The following is a 13,878-nucleotide window of genomic DNA, read 5'->3' as shown; positions in this document are numbered from 1 at the left end:
ACATAAGATACCTAGGAATAAACCTAACTAAAAGGGCAAAGAATCTGTACTCTGAAAACTATAGAACACTCGTGAGGGAAATTGAGGAAGACGACAAAGAAATGGAAAAATGTTCCATGTGCACAGATTGGAAAAACAAATATTGTTGAAATGTCTATGCTACCTGGAGCAATCTATACATTCAATGCAATCCCTATCAAAATACTATCAACATTTTCACAGAGCTGGAAAAAATAATCCTAAAATTTGTATGGAACCAGAAAAGACACCAAATAGCCAAAGGAATGTTGAAAAAGAAAACCAAAGCTGGTAGCATCACAATTCCAGACTTCAAGTTATTTTACAAAGCTGTAATAATCAAAATAGTATGGTACTTGGCACAAAAAAGACAGAGATCTATGGAACAGAATAGAAAACCCAGAAATGGACCCTCAACTCTATAGTCAAGTAATCTTCAGTAAAGCAGGAAAGAAAATCCAATGGAAAAAAAGTCTCTTCAACAAATGGTTTTGGGAAAATTGGACAGTCTGATCCAAAAGAATGAAGCTGGACCATTTTTTTACACCATACACAAAAATAGACTCAAAATGGATGGAAGACCTAAATGTGAGACAGAAATCTGTCAAAACCCTAGAGGAGAACACAAACAGGAACCTCTTTGATCTTGGCTCTAGCAACTTCTTGCTAGACACTTGTCTCCAAAGGCAAGGGAAACAAAAGCAAAAATGAACTATTGGGACTTCAACAAGATAAAAAGCTTTTGCACAGCAAAGGAAACAGTCAACAAAACTAAAAAGCAACCTACAGAATGGGAGAAAATATTTGCAAATGACATATCAGATAAAGGGCTAATATCCAAGATCTATAAAGAATTTATCAAATTCAACACCCAAAGAACAAATAATCCAAGAAATGGGCAGAAGACATGAATAAACATTTCTTCAAAGAAGACATACAAATGGCCAACAGACACATGAAAAAAATGCTCAACATCATTTGGCATCAGGAAAATACAAATCAAAACTACAATGAGATACCACCTCACACTGATCAGAATGGCTAAAATTAACAAATCAGGAAAGGACAGATACTGGCAAGGGTTGCGGAGAAAGGAGAACCCTTTCACGCTATTGATGGGAAAGCAAACTGGTAAAACCAGTCTGAAAAACAGTATGGAATTTTCTCAGAAAGTTGAAAAAAGGGCTATCCTAGGACCTAGTAATTGCACACTAGGTATTTACCCCAAAGATACCAATGTAGCGATCTAAAGGGACACCTGCACCCCAACATTTAGAGCAACATTGTCCCCAGTAGCTAAACTATGGAAAGAGCCCAGATGACCGTCAACAGATGAATGGATAAAAAAGATGTGGTATATACATATACAATGGAGTATTACTCAAACACCAAAAAAAAAAAAGAAAAAGAAAAAAGAAATATTGCCATTTGGATGGCAACTAGAGGGTATGGATGGAACTAGAGGGTATTATGCTAAGCGAAATAAGTCAATCAAGGGAAGATAATTATCATATGATTTCACTCATCTGTGGAATTTAAGAAGCAAAACAGAGGAGCATAGGGGATGAGAGGAAAAAATAAAATCAGACAAAATCAGAGAGGGAGACAAACCATAAGAGACTCTTAAAATCATAGGAAACAAACTGAGGGTTGCAGGGTGGAGGGGGTTGGGGTAACTGGATGATGGACATTAAGGAGGGCATATGAGGTAATAAGCACTGGGTGTTACATAAGACTGATGAATCAATGATTCTCCCTCTGAAACTAATAATACACTATGTTAATTAATTGAATTTAAATTAAAAAAAAAAACTGTCCTGCATTACAAATCTTTCATAAGTCAGGTATTTTCTCTTTGCTTTAAGTTCTCCAGAACAATTACTCTATAATGTCAATGAATTTTACAATTAGTAGGAGTATTAAAAATTATCTAATCTACCTACATCTGAGGAAAGAGATCCAATAATTAATGTCTTTTTCAGGAATATACAACTTTCAAGGAACAAAGCCATTATCCAAACTCAGAAATTCTATTCTCAGATCTGTTGATCCTTCTACTCCACTGGATGTTCTCTCCTCATGACAAGGAAAAAAAAAAAAGTCAAAATACACTGCAGATGAGAAATGTAAAAAGAGTTTTAATATTTCTATTTCTGTGTGTGCTTAATAAAAGCTTTTCCTACAAAAATAAGGAGGACAAGAGAGCAAAGAAACAATTCTTGCTGGGCAGCCACTTAGTTAACTTTTTCCACTCGTTAAATGGGATTTTGGTTTTTTTTCTGTTTCTTATATTTGTTTATATTAAGGATGGCTTCTGGGAGGCCTGGGTGGCTCAGTGGTCCAGCATCTGCCTTCAGCTCAGGGTGTGATCCCAGAGTCCTGGGATCAAGTCCAGCATCAGGTTCCTGGTGGGGAGCCTGCTTCTCCTTCTGCCTATGTCTCTGCCCTTCTCTCTGTGTCTGTCATGAATAAAGAGATAAAATATTTTAAAAAATATATAGTAAGGATGGCTTCCAGTTCCATTTTATCTTTCATTTCAACATTACAATTAGTTATAAATACAGAGTGAGTAGATTTTCCAGATATAATCCTCAGCTTTTGGAAATTAAAATTCAACATATTTTTTGCTCTAATATCTAAGAAAAACTCAATTACATATAATTTTATTTAAATTTTAGAATGGCTACTATTTACTGAAAACCATATAAAATTCAGGAAGAATCTTTGAATGTAACTTAATTATCAGCAGTAATTACACATGGAAAAAATGCTTCTAGTTTATTTTGAGAGGTAGCTCAGCACAGCACATGTTGCTGATTACACTCATTGTCTTTGCTTAACTGAACATGAGCAATCTCATCTCTACATTTTACATCATAAAGCATCCTCAATTTAGAGTTACTGATATATTTTCTGTTTTCATACTGTCTCCATTTAAATGCTACCCTTGGAACATATATTTTCAGCAAATAAAAAATTCATAACCCTGTGTAAATGATTAGAATAAAAATATGGGTTCTGAAGAATGCTTTTCAAATAAGTCCAAGGACTAAAATATTACTGTTGTATTCCCCTTATTTCACTCCCTCAATCCTATGTGAAATGACCAAAGGTACATAATGGTTACTATTATAATATTTATGCAAAAAATGCACACAAATTATTATCCCTAACTTTTGAGCTATTTTTATATCTTTAAAAAAATTTTTTTGCAAAGTGTAGTAAACACAATACTCAAAAAAAAACCAACCTTAGAACTGTGAATGTATCTTTACATAAATTCTTCTCATAGGTAAAACTCTCAAAACTTTCAACAAATAACTCTTCTCCAGTGAGTAGTCAACTCCCAATGAACTATTCTTCTTTGTGTGGGAAAGATGAAGAAATGAATGTTTTTGTGTGAGCACACATGTACATTGGCTTCACAGAAACAATAAAGAATCTCATCCCTTTGTTGTGAGATAATATTCCATATATGACTTTTGACAGCTCCTAAGTTGACTTTGTATCCTAATTCTAGTGCAATTTTCACACTAGTCTAAGTTCTGGGGTTGGAGGTTTATAGATATTATCGTAAGTATAATAACTCTTTGACACCAACAAACAAGCAGTTAATATACTAGGTTGATAAAATTTTAACAAATGCACAAAATAAACCATGTTAAGATTGAAGTGGAGATTTATTTGGTACTTTTTTAATTTGGGGAAAAAATTTTCCCACTCTTCACATAAATATATTGTTTTAAAGATATACACATTTAAAAATAGGAATCGGAGTATAAGCCACAGCCAGATAAAATTAATAAAAGCATAAATTTTGTACCATTCTTCACCCAAATTCACTTAAGTGCTTTAAGTGATCTGAAAAGAAACTATGGTTGAGCCTCCACTATTAGGCCAAATTTCTGGGATGTAGTATTCTAATCATGAATTTCATTGAGTGTGTATATATACTACATGCACATTATATTTTATATATGTATGTATAGTTACATGTGTAAGTGTTGTGTTATATATGTTCTACATTATATTTGTATGTATACATATGCATATGATGAAAGGGCATAACATATAGTATAATAATAACAATAAAAATTAAAACTGCAATGTCAAAATAAGAAACAGACAATAGGGCAGCTCAGGTGGCTCAGCGGTTTAGTGCCACCTTCAGCCCAGGGCGTGATCCTAGAGACTGGGGATGGGGTCCGCATAGGGCTCCCTGCATGGAGCCTGCTTCTCCTTCTGCCTGTGTCTCTGCCATTCTCTCTCTCTCCTCTCTGTGTTTCTTATGAATGGATATATAAAATCTTTAAAAAAATAAAAATAAATTAAATTAATTTTTTTAAAAAAGAAAGAGACAATAGTTTTTATTCAGCAGAAGATAACCTAAAATATGTTGACCTATTAAAATCAGAATAAATAGTTTTATTTTAGGAAAAGAAATCACTTGTCTTATAAATTCTGCTCAAATGAGTAAATAATTAGCACACTATTTAGTTTAAAGTGCATAAATTTAGTTTAAAATTAAAACAGAGGAATCAAGGAATTTAGGGCTACATCCTATTTTTCCTTAGGAAGGGTAATTTTTAAGCTATGCTTTCCACTCCTTGTGGGCTACCTAGAGAAAGACTGCGGACAATTGAAAACTTATGAAAATTACATAACCCTGAGTTTCATAAACATTATGCCAGAGCACACTTGTATCTCTCCTTTGATTCCTTTTTTTATTATCTGACCAGAAACAACTGACTTTCACCTCCTTTACAACTGCATTGTTTCCCCAGTCTATCCATTGGATATTGATAGTTTTCAGATTATGGAATGCCAGATTTTTATTTGCTAGCTATCAGGCAACTGGTATTAGTAAAGAAGCAAAAAGAAAATGCAATTTCCTTAAAAAGAAAGAGATACATAAATTGAGCCTGCCCTTTCTGACAAGAAAATAATAATTGTCTTACTTTTTGAAAACACAAAGCCTATTCTTATTAGTATGGGTTATCGTATAACCTTTGGAATCAGGTATAATAATATAAATGCATTTCATAATAAATAAATATTGTTACTATGGTTGCAATATGGTCCTCTGATGAGAAATTATGTCCTAAATCAATTCTGGTGAAATAGCTCAAGGCTTTATAGTACACAACACACTGCAGAATTCATTCTGACTTCTTCCTCTCCTCCCACTTCCTCACCCTGAGCACCATACTCATCTGCTGCTAAAATCCTATTGACGCATAATCTGCAGTAGAGCTTCTACTATCCCATTACTTCCATCCTCAAGCTATTCATTTAGTTGAATCTTTGTCATTTCTTACTTACACTCTGCAGTGGTTCCTTAATGGACTCTACTTCTCAATTCTTTTCCTTCAAGGTAGCCCGCACAGAATTAGTAAATCAGAGATCAGATGTCTTTTGCTCTTTTCTTTGCAAAATCTTTTAATTGTTTATAGAATGAACAAGTTTTTAGCTTAGAAACTGAGGCATTTCCTCAGTTCTGTGGATCCACCTGATGCTAACTTCTTCATTCTCCCATCAGGTCCACTCTCACTGCTCTCTCTCTATTCTGATCATACCAGGAAAAATCTGTGCATCTGTGACATTTCCTATGTGAACCCAAAGCTGAGCATGGCTATCCCTATATCTACACATCTCTGATTCTAGTCAAGGTTCAATTTAATACCTTCTTCTCCATTAGTTCTCCCTTATATCCTAGAGTGTAATTATGATGCATTTCACTGCCAACTGACCACCCTTTGTTTACTTTTTACTTGATTATGAATTCCATTATTCTCTTATAATATAGATTATAAATGCTTTAGAAAAATTATTGTTTTGCCCTAACATTTCTGTCTTTCTTTCTCTCCAAATCTAGTATTTTTTTCCCATCTACGAGGTGCAGCACATCAAAGTAGTAAAGCATATGGGCTATGTAATCAGATAAACTTTGGTCCAAATCTTGAATCTACTATTTAGGAGCATCAGATCCTGAACAAATTCTTTTTCTTTTTCTTTTTTTAAATATTTTATGTATTTATTTGACAGAGAGAGAGAGAACAAGCAGGGCAAGCAGCAGAGGGAAAGGGAGAAGCAGGCACCCCACTGAGCAGGGAGTCCAATGGGGGGCTGCATCCCAGGATCTTAAGATCACAACCTGCAGTGAAGGCAGATGCTTAACTGACTGAGCTGTTCAGGTGCCCCAAACAAATTATTTTTCCTATGCCCAATGTGATCTTAGTGGAATGGGTATGTTCATAGTGCTTTATATTAGAGGATTCTTTTTTTTTAAAAAAAGATGTTATTTATTTATTCATGAGAGACACAGAGAGAGAGAGGCAGAGACACAGGCAGAGGGAGAAGCAGGCTCCATGCAGGGAGCCCGACGTGGGAATTGATCCTAGGACTCCAGGATCACACCCTGGGCTGAAGGCGGTGCGAAACCGCTGAGCCACCCAGGCTGCCCCACATTAGAGGATTCTTATGAAAGTTTATTCAACAAATATTTATTGAGATACGTCTTTGGTCCAAGCATAAACTGGAGTATATAGAAACAAAATAGCTGCTCCTACCTAGAAGGGTTATTATAAAGATTGAATGATACAGTCTGTGATAAGCACTTTATACTTATGTTGTAAGTGCCAGAAAAGGATTAGCCATGAAAAATGTGGTTTCTGTCATGTCTTATTTGAAAGTCTTCACCAAACATTTCCTGAAAAACTACTAAATGCCACAATTGGTGGTTACTCTAGAAAGAGAGAGAAGTAAGCAGGGCTCTTAAGCTCCAGAGTTTAAATCATAACAGGGGAGCAAACTAGTAAGCAAACAACATGGTGCAGATATACAGGTGTTGATATGATTTGGATAAGTATATTTAACTTTAAAAAAAAACACACAAAAAAAGTCAGTATTTTCATGTTACTCCCTGATTATTAAAACTGAGAGAATTTGGTTAGGCATACGATGTAATAGTTTAAGTTGAGATGATATTAAGTAACTGCTGCTACCTTTGGCGGTTTTAGAACAGGCATTATGATAAACATAGTTGGGTATTTCTTGATCAATCATCTTAGTCACTTCAAAATACCAATTAGCCCTTGTAAATGTTAATAATATAAGCAATAAAGAACAGATGGCCGCATGAGCAGAAAACAGCTGCTGTTTTCCTGTCAAACCAAAAGATGTGAGCAATGTTTCTAAACAAGGGCCCAGCAGAGAAATTGTGGTGATGAAATTTTCTGCTCCGGGCCCATGCCATATATCTTCTATCTAAAGCTGCTTAAAGGCATTTACGGGCGGTAAGGGCCATAATGGTGTTGATGATCTCCGCGGTGTGGAGTGTTCTGAGATAACAGGCAGGTCACCTTCTGCAGGCCTGCCAGCGAACTTGGTGGATAATCTCTTCAAAGCTCAGGATAAGCTCCCTGGCATCATTCAGTTCTCTGCTCTGAGGATCTTCAAGAGCTTAGGAACCAAGCTGGAGGACACTTAATCTAAATGAACTCCAGTGTTCCACACAAATGGGATCATTGCCATCAACAAAAGACAAAGGAGGATTTTCCTGAGTTTACCTGGAATGGCCGTTCGCACCCTGTACCTGCCTGCTCTACTGTTTTAATTTCCACCTGCTTGATCATTTTTCATTCTTTCTTCCCCTTGCTTACCGTCCCCCTACCTCACTCCTGTGCCAGGAAGAGTACAGCAGAGAGAGAAGGTGTGTCAGATTCTTTGGCAACGAACTTAACTGATACTGTCAAAGGAGCCCATTGTGCACGGATGCCTTCTGGAATAGTTGTCTTTGCATTCACCTGCCATAGATGTGCAAATTATTTATTTTGAATCATTTACATAAGTTAACAGCCTACATTCTCAACTGACCATAAGTATCTGACCACTAAGTACCTAGAGTAACTGTATAGAAATGATTATGTGTTTGGATGGGTAAGGGCTTTAGGCACATACTTGTAGTTACAGAAAAGGCAATGTTCTAGATGTGGGGCCTATTCCTGTTTATAGCAGGGACTGAAGGCCTACAAAGGTACTTCTAGCTCCATCTATCTGTACCTATGGCAAACTTAAGTCAAAGCAGCTGATATGTTGGCTCAGAGCAAATGAACTTTATGGAGCCAGCAAATTGGCGCCCAGAGATCACTTAATAGAATTTCATACAATTTTGGAAGTAACTTTTTCTGAGGGTGATAGGGAAAGAGGTGAGCAGCTCTGCTTGAGCAGGATGTGCTTGCTCCTAGAATGAGGTCAGATGGATCATCCAGAGGCAATTTCATTTTCATAGCCATGGACACCTTCCAGCCTCTCTCTCTCTCTCTCTCTCTCTTTCCCAACTGCCAACGGGTGCTCCACTCTTCAATATGCATAGTCGTTGTCTCAGAGATTGTCAGAGATTGTCTAATTCCATACTAAACTTAAATCCATTTCTTACTGGCTCATAGTCAGATCACCCTTCCCAGTTTCTCTTGGTGTTTTGCATGAACATGAGCCTGAGTTCTAGGTAATACGATATGAATACAAATAATGTGGATTTATTTCATAATTCCTTAAAGATCTCCCTTGTGTAATCCTCATATTTTTCTTCTTCCAGCTGCTTAATCCAAACAAACGTGAAGACCTTGAAAGCCAAGTGTTAAAGACAAAATGGACACAGGATGGAAGAAGCCTGGGTCCCCAGATGATTTGGTTTTATTGTTTGTTTGGGAAAGTTTTAGCTCAGTTCGGTTCTTCCTCTTAGGCTATATGGCTTTTCATACTGTAGGAATGATCCTTGCCCCTGAGGTTTGGCCCTCTTGAAGTCCCAACCGGACTGAGTCTTCAGTGAAGTTTCTTTACTTCAGCTGTTCATGCCAGAACAACAGCACCTCCCAGCACTGAACAGCCTTGGGTAGCTCTGTTAAGCCCTCATCCCTGAGCCTCTCTCTGCTAAGGTCTAGGAAGCTTCTCCTGTTTCTGTGTAGCCTGATGGTTGGGTGGAAAGCTATAGTGAGCTAAGGAACAATCAATATACATATGTACCTCCTCCTTACCCTACACAAAGCTTTTACTCCCTTGTGTATTCCTGCAACCCTAAATTACAATATCTGCCACTTACATATCAGTAAAATCGTCACTCTGCTTGGAGTCCACCTCATTACACCAAAATTACTCACCAAATACAATGAATATTACTGAAGTATATCAATCTGTATTATTCTCTACCTCTAGGTCACCAAAAGTAATTCATTTGTGTGATTCTAATGCTTTATTTTTTATGTGATTCAAAGGCCTTATTTTTTATAAACCCTATGCTTTTGCAGTTTTATGTGTATCTATTTTGCTTGCAAGTCACAGGAATCACCTGAGAGTGTTTATAATTTTGGAAGATAGTAATTGCTTTAAAATATCTGCTGTTTAAAACGTGGAGAAAGTGTGGTATAAATAATATGTTCAATTTGAAATCAAAAGAAGTGGTTGGTTAAAGATGCTCCCCATAAAAGCAGGGACTTAAGTGTCATTTCCAGGCATGATTTAACTTTAGTGTGATGGGAAAAAAAATAAGCATTTCTGATATTCAGAAAAGAATCAAGAAAGATTCACAGGTAAAATCTGAAAAGGTGATTTTAAAAACCCATGAAGGTGACCATTCTGATTGGAAAAGAGAAAAAAACAAACATGATTTTTTTTTAAAGATTTTATTTATTTATTCATGAGAGACATAGAGAGAGAGAGAGAGAGAGAGACATAGGCAGAGGGAGAAGCAGGCTCCATTCAGGGTGCCTGCTGTGGGACTTGATCCCGGAACTCCAGGATCATGCCCTGAGCTGAAGGTAGACACTTAACCACTGAGCCACCCAGGCATCCCCAAAACATGATTATTGATGTAAATATATTTTTGTTGAAATATATTAATATTGTTTACCAGGCACATTTTTACAATGAATGCATATCACTTACATAATGAAAAAAAAAACTTTTAAAGAAGATCATACAGCCATGTGTAGATACTAGAAAACCCTTATAACAAAAACAAAAGAAAAATATCTGAGTTGTAAAAACATTGTATATTAGACTTTTTGAATAAAACTTTATACACTTTCTGCTATCAATTAAAGTAATAATGGTTGGATGCGTAAATAGCTCCTTAGACACTATAAGAGAAGGCCATGAGACTGTCTGGTATATGTTGGGTAAAAAAATATTAAATACTGATTATGTGATAATTCAGAGAAAAAAGTATATGGAATATAGATTAATTAAATTAATTGAAGATGGAAATTAGCTGAAAATATTCAAAGTATTCTGATTTTTATTACTATGTCTCTGTCCCTCCAATCTTAAAATAACCATGGCTCAATTAACTGATAATTTCCCATACAATCTTGATCCTTATGTTTCAGAAACTGAACAAGATATTGGACCTGAAAAGAGGCAGATGAGCAAAGCTTGCATTTTAGGTGTCTTAAAGATGAGGTTGAGAAAACTCAGCTAAATTGTATACTTTTGATGTCTCAGCTTTCATGTCAGTCCAGACTGAGCTCTGGTCTAAATGCAAGGACATCGGATACCTCCATTTCAAAGCTTTTCATTTCTCAGGATGAGGTGTTCAATTTTTTGAAATGTAACATTCCAATTCCCTCATGATCAAATGGTTTTTGAAAAAGAACAGAAGCTTCTGAAACATTGTTATAACCAAAAAATAATAAAAAAGGGGGAAAATAACTACAAAAGAATAGATTCTTGCTTAACCAAAACTAAAAAGCAAAAGGACATATTCCAAATAGTTCCATCCAAGGACAAAAACCAACAGAAAAACAGAAAAGCCTTTCAGCAGGGGCAAAACACTGCAAATAAAAGAAAGTGTCCCAAGTGTATGTGTCTAAAAGAGCTAATGGTTATATAAACTTTTAAATATATCACTGAATATAAAGAAGTAACACGACTTAGCAATGGCAAATCATCAGAGAAGGTATGAACTGTTAAAAGACTATCATGATTCTTGTATATATGTTAATAGGAAAGGAAATACCTAATTTCAATTAAAACACAGCAACATTTAGGGTGCCTGGATGGCTCAGTTGGCTAAGCATCTGCCTTCAGCTCAGGTCATGATCCCAGTTTCCTGGAATGGAGCCCCGTACCAGGCTCCCTGCTCAGTGGAAGTCTGCTTCTCCCTGTCTCTCTGCCCCTCCCCCAACTCATGCTCGCACATTCTCTCTCTCTCTCACACACACAAAATAAATAAATAAAAATCCTTAAAAAAAAAAAAAAACAAAAAAACACTGCAAGATTCATAGGATGAAATAGCACTATCCAAGAAAGCATGTGTGTATGTTTATACACATACATAAATCACACTCAAAAATATGTATGTGCCTAAGTAAATAGCATAAGATTAGTCAATTCATAGCACCTTTATTCAATTATTCTTCTTCCATTCAGTAAATGTTTGACCTCCTATGAGTTAGGTACGGTATAAGGCACTGGGGATACCATGATGAATGCAACATACATGATGCCTAATTTTCAGTTCTGAGCAGTCTATCAGGGGTAGTGGACAATATTTACATAGCAAGAAGTTTTCGGGTAATTTAAATGGAAGATAAGTGCAAAAAAATGTTTGGAGTTTTCATGTTTGCCAAAAAAAGTAAGGCATTTATGGCAGCAATCCCTAGATGAGTTATAGCAAGTTTAGACATTCCTGAGCCTGAGTCTAAGAGCATATTCTACACAAGCTAATAAAGGAAAACAGCAACTAGCTAATGGCATCAAAATGTCCCTGTCATCATTATAACTTTTACTTTTTACATTGAATTATAGTACTAATGAATTTTAATTAATTAATAGAATTTGGAAAGCATTTTATAAATAAGTACCTCCAATATTCCACATGGGTATATGTTCAGGAATCATTAAAAAAGGTTATTTATTATTATTATTATTACTATTATAATCTTTAAAAAAATATTGTTACAGTAGCAAAGAGCAGCAATGTCATACTCTAGGGACCAACATGTGCAATGTGATTATTAGAGCAAGAAGGCATAGTGAAAGGCATCTTTTGAATGCTGAAATATGAATTTAAGACTTGTTGGCAGAAACAGCCCATGAAACAAGTCAGTAGCTCAGAATCTGCATGAGTAATGATTTTCAGTTTTTAGTTATGAGAAGGTCCTAAATAATCTATATTTGATAGATAATAAAGTTCATAAAAGTCATGAACTAAAAAGGTAAAAAGGCATCCTGCTTCAATCTCTCCAGACCTTTTGTTCTTAAATTAATTTTGTAGAGTCATTTCTCCTCCAAAGACCCATATGGAGAGGCATTTCCCTTTTCTTTTACAGATTTTACTCTAAGAATGCTCATCCATTTGTTTAGCATTTATGTGAAAAGAAGAGTCTTTTATTATAAATACAAAGGATATTTAAGGTCAAATTCTAAACAGAATTAATAGATAACAGATGCATCGTCTCTCACATATTTCAATTCATTTTGGCATAGGTTACTGAAGACTTGGCTTTCACAGACTCATGAACCTCCTTTCATCCCCATGTATAGCATCCAATGCATGATCAGAGTAGTCTTCCCAGTCTGATTGCCAACTCCTTTGTTAATTAAGTGGTAGGTCAATTATTCTCTGAAAAACTACCTACAAGTCAAGTTGGACAACGTCCCGGGTCTCCTTAGACTTTCTAGCAATGATTCTGAAAGTGTGGCGTGGCGCAACCAACCAACAGCATCAGCATCACCAGAGATCTTGTTAATAATGCAAATTCTCAGGTTCTACCTAGACCTATGGAACCAGAGACTCTGGAGCTAGGGTCCAACCATCTGTGTCTTCACAGAGCCTCCCTATGATACTGACACACACTCAAGTTTGAGAAGCACTGCTCTAGGGCCTCAAATTAATTTGTTCCACTTTGGGCACAAAGTTGCTTATAAGATCCCCACAAACTCTTCTATCTCTCAACATTTCTCTAAAAATTTTCACCCTTTAATGGGCTATTTTTATTTATCTTTTCCTAAATCTATATTCTTTCTGAAATATCCCACTTTTTGGTATATCTGCCACATTGAGTCACATTACCTGAGACTTTATTCTCCACTACAGATTCATCCAGAACCCCTTTATAGAAATAATGTAATGACACCAACAAACCCCCCCCAAAAAAAACCAGTTGTCTTACTTTAAATAATAATAATAATAATAATTATTATTATTATTATATATTTTTCTCTTACTTGAATATCTGTAGGAATTTCAGGCCATAAAATCATTCAGGAACACAAGTTCCTTTAACCTTGTGGCCCCAGCATCCCTATGGGCCTATCCTCATCTTGCATAGCTGAAGCTGGATGTGAGCACCTCCCTGTTCTAAATCAAGAGAAAAGAAAATAGAAAAAGTTCAAGGAAAAAGATTTCCTTTTAGGCAAGTGACCCGAAAGTCACAACTCACTTTCCCTCACCTTCAGTGACCACAATTTGCCTTAAAGGAGTCTAGGCAGCTAAATGTCCAGAAAGAAACAAGAGAGAGATTTGACTGGACAATCAGCAATCAATGCCACCCCTTCCCACTGATGTTCTTTCTAGAAGTCTCCCCTCCCACCCATTAAGATTATATACTCTCCTCTCTTCTCAGACAAATTGAAGCATGACTGTATCTTAATCAGCAATTTTCTACAACTTAATTATTTATGAATATCCTTTCTGTGATTCCAAGTCATCATGTGATTAATGGCAGAGGCAGAGCTCTCAATAACACAGAGATGCAAAATGTTGTCTATAAAGTATAAAAGAAAATAAGTGTCAAATTAGAAGCCTGAGTACCACTGCTAAGAGAATACAAATGTCCCTCATTCTGTTCATAAATCATC

The 13,878-nt window shown here is 35.9% G+C and overlaps 1 long non-coding RNA gene across 1 annotated transcript in view; it reads right to left on the bottom strand.

The window, feature by feature from the left end:
• Positions 1-2,183: 2,183 nt before the first annotated feature.
• LOC112658657 (uncharacterized) overlaps positions 2,184-13,878 on the bottom strand; it is a 93,981-nt gene continuing 82,286 nt past the window's right edge. Inside the window, exon 5 of the long non-coding RNA XR_007401306.1 lies at positions 2,184-2,477. This is a non-coding gene — a long non-coding RNA (uncharacterized LOC112658657). The remainder of the gene's footprint in view (positions 2,478-13,878) is intronic.

Source organism: Canis lupus, chromosome 12, assembly GCF_003254725.2.
Source record: "Canis lupus dingo isolate Sandy chromosome 12, ASM325472v2, whole genome shotgun sequence".
Taxonomy (NCBI): domain Eukaryota; kingdom Metazoa; phylum Chordata; class Mammalia; order Carnivora; family Canidae; genus Canis; species Canis lupus.
This window is presented reverse-complemented; position numbering and strand designations above follow the sequence as displayed.